The sequence below is a fragment of the Crassostrea angulata genome, chromosome 5, assembly GCF_025612915.1.
Source record: "Crassostrea angulata isolate pt1a10 chromosome 5, ASM2561291v2, whole genome shotgun sequence".
Taxonomy (NCBI): domain Eukaryota; kingdom Metazoa; phylum Mollusca; class Bivalvia; order Ostreida; family Ostreidae; genus Magallana; species Magallana angulata.
In genome coordinates this window covers 19,692,014-19,695,966 of record NC_069115.1, presented here as the reverse complement: position 1 = coordinate 19,695,966, position 3,953 = coordinate 19,692,014, and the positions used below count along the sequence as shown (strand labels likewise).

The following is a 3,953-nucleotide window of genomic DNA, read 5'->3' as shown; positions in this document are numbered from 1 at the left end:
ACTGTAAGTTTTTAGGCTTGAAGGCTGACATATGTGGTGTGTGTGTTGTTGGAGGGGGGGGGGGGTGGTGGGTCAGATCTATTTCTTTACGAAAGAGTAACTGATCAAGATACTTACAACAAAGATGCATTTTACAGCACAAATAATGCACAGGTTTTCAACTTATTACAGCTGACGTTTAATTTTGACGTCAAAACATCTTTCAATTTGTTACCTGTATTTTGAAAAGATGTTTACAAACAATATGTCTATAATCGACCAACTCAATAAAAACGTTAACTTACCAAAGATATAAAAACAGCTAACACATATCGCCGAATAAAACATGTGGCTATGTCCTTCTCACTAATAACAAACAAATAAGTTTCTCATGAGTAATATTTATTCATATTATATACCGTTTCCCTGCTCTGCTGCTATTGGCAACACATTTTTGTCATGTCATCTGCAACAGACGATCATACATATGTGGCGGATTATCGATATAGGTAAGCAGATGTGAAATTTTCATTTAAACTATATATGTATAATGAATATAAAACGAAAGTACCGTAGTACGATCTCTTGAATTGATCCTAACTTCCCAAATTAAAAAAACCATTTGCAGTAAAAGACTTTCACTGAAACTTTGACATAAAACTAATGTATTTTGATTAAAATAGATACAACTAGGTAGCAATAGCAGTGGAAGCCCGGATTTGCAAGCCAAATGAGGGAAAGACAGAATTCTGAAAAGGAGCATGTTTTTCATTTCCACACATGCATGTGTATCACTATGGATATCTAATGTATGTATTAATATGCGTATGGTTGTTGTTTATAATTGCTATTGTATATAAAAAAGTAAAAGGCAATTTATAATAATATATATATAATTAACTACTAATATTTTGTTCTGAAGAGTTATATATATATATATATATATATATATATATATATATATATATATATATATATATATATATATATATATATATATATATATATATATATATATATATTTAATATATATATATATATATATATATATATATATATATATATATATATATATATATATATATATATATATATATATATATATATATATATATATATATATATAAATGCATTCATCAATAATATGATTTTTCAGCTTCAAACATTATCATAAGCACTACTTATCTTATATCTACACATTTAGCATAAACTTGTTCCTTTTTTAATTTTTCTTCGTGATTTTTATTAATTAAAAAATTGATCCCAAGATATTTGAGACCATGTATAATAAAGAAAGACAACTCTTAAACAGGATCTTTCATACCAAGATTTTTGCAATAATTAAGTATTTCCTTTCATTTTTCAATTTCATTCAATTTCTTTTCTTCATTCTATTCACCAACGAATATTATTTATATTTTCAGGTTTTTGTGGGATTTTGTCCAGCAGTTTGCCTTAAAAGAATTTTTTTTATATTTTAATTTCATATTTATGTGGATTCCAATAAAAATCATACAAACTTCATTCATGATTTATTTGTTTTTCATTTCTAAACTTAATAACATTTCACTTTCATAAGAATTTTTAAAACAGGAATGTTTAATTAAAAATTTGATTAATAGGGGGTTATCTGGAACCAGACTGATATTTTAAAAATTCTCTAGAAAATAGTGTATTGTATTTTGAGGTATATTATTGTTGAATACTGTGCCTAGTATTGGTAACAAATGCATGCAACAAAAATCTCCTACACTTATTTGGTGTAGAGATCCACCTTAATACATTCGTACATGTGTACAGTAGCAAATTTTAAATCATTTCTTGATTGCTTTTTCTCTCGTGATTCACATTAACATTTTGGAAATTGCTTAATTCAATTTTTAAAATTTATAAACAAAATGTTATATGCATCACTTCCATGTGTATGCGCCTATTTGGGGCAATTGTAAAGTCTCCTAAACAAAGCAGTGACATCATTAGGCTAGGATTTACCAACATGGATCAAACACTACTGTATAACTGTTACATATGAATAAGATAAAATACATTATTATTTCTAGTTCTAAAATGTCAGGGTGTCTCCAAGGGGGAATAATCTACATACAATTTTACGCGCAATATTGACACAAAGAGCAAAAATAAATTATATGGTTTAGGGATGAGGATCTAGCTCAGATCTCAGAAGTTAACAAAATATTATACAGTGTATCATATCATTTCCTATTTCAAAACTTAGGCGGGGGGGGGGGGGGGGGTTAAAGACAACACCTGGGGGTCATTAATGTACTTTACACCATTTGCTGCATCATAATGACATTAGAAGACATTTTGTATTTTCCTGTTTCGTGGGGTCAGAACAGTCCCATAAGGTCATGACCTACATTGTATTTGATGCATTATAATACATTAAGAAAGAAATACTCCTTCCTTCCTATTATAACTCATATAAAAATGATAAGTGTCTACACCTACTTAATTACATGTAATCCACAAATTTAATAAGAAATTGTTTATACAGGGTCAATATGGGGTCAACTCAATAGTGCATGCAGTCTGACAAATGAAAAAATAACTTTTGCAACTAAAATGACAGAAACTTTACAAATGCGATAGGATAGGTAACGATGATAAGCTTATTTAAATATTAAAAGATGATGATACAGTATGCTGTCAAAGGGAGATCACATTTAGAAAGTGAAAGTAGAACTTATATATGTATGCTTGCATCTCATTATATTGTGCTACTGCTTCTACATGTATTATGCTTACCTAAATTGGTCAATATCATAATGATAATCCAATTAAAACACAATAATGAATTCCTTTAGCTGATCTTAACTAATCCTTTTCTGCATACGGAAAACACAGACATGTATGTATGGGTGTTGCTAAAACGCGGAATGGAAAACGGAACGGAATGGAAAATATCATAACGTTTATCGCTTAAAAATGGTATAGACTGGCCAGAAACGATTTACGTTGTATCTTTTATTTATATCTAATGAATGATTATCAACATGTTGTTATCTTATTAATATTCATATGAATGTCTATCAATTATAGCATTTATTTCATTTGGCTTTAGTTGAGTACGGAAACGGAAAAATCAAATGTATACGAATTGTGAAACATTAACATGATTAAACGAGCAAATTAGCTATAACTTTTTACTTATTTTTCTTATATGGTATTGCTGGCATATCAGCGTAACGTACGCAGTTAGTGAAAGCGTTTTATGCGTGTTTTGAGTATTTTTATATTTCAAATATGATGTACATGTATATACTTACATCAAAATTGAATTTTCGGTGTTCTAGACGATCTTTTATCATAAAGACGATACAGTATCATTGAGATGGAAGAAAAAAAAACCGTAGGACTGACGACATTAAAAATTAAAATACAGTAAACATTAAAATACCCGGTAATTTGTGAAACTAGTAATTTGTGAAACTAGTATTTTTAGCAATGCAATTTTGTTTACGTTTGCATTACTAAGCAGTTGTGTATTCCAGCAGCTATTTACATATGATCCGAATAAAGAGCTCTAGACATTGCCTGGTTTGATTTTCCGATTATATATTGGGACTATAGTCTGTCGATCCCAAAATATTCATGCAGCACATTTGGACGATTTATAAGGGGAAATGTTGACATCTTTTCTCCATTTGGAAGTCACTCAGAAGACCTTGCACAATTTTTCAACACTATTATCCGGGTCTGTTGAAATGCAAAACCCCGTAGACTTCTTTATTTTTAGCCGTGTATTCATACCAGCTGATAAGCTAGAGAGGACGTTTAAAAGAAAGAATAATGAGAATTTCTAAAAGAGAATTGCTTGAACCCTGAGGTGTATATAAATATACAGCAAAAAGTGAATCGAGGATATTTTGGGACAGAATATAGTGGTCAATGCATGTACTGTTAATTTTGAGGAAATAAATATTCTTGAATAAATAATCTAATATTGCTAA

General features: G+C 29.3%; 1 long non-coding RNA gene across 1 annotated transcript; it reads left to right on the top strand.

Annotated features, from left to right (window-relative positions):
- The first annotated feature begins 387 nt into the window (after positions 1-387).
- Positions 388-1,507, top strand: LOC128183274 (uncharacterized). The gene is made up of 3 exons (XR_008243568.1): positions 388-488; positions 663-788; positions 1,404-1,507. It is a non-coding gene; the product is annotated as an uncharacterized LOC128183274 (long non-coding RNA).
- Positions 1,508-3,953: the final 2,446 nt, after the last annotated feature.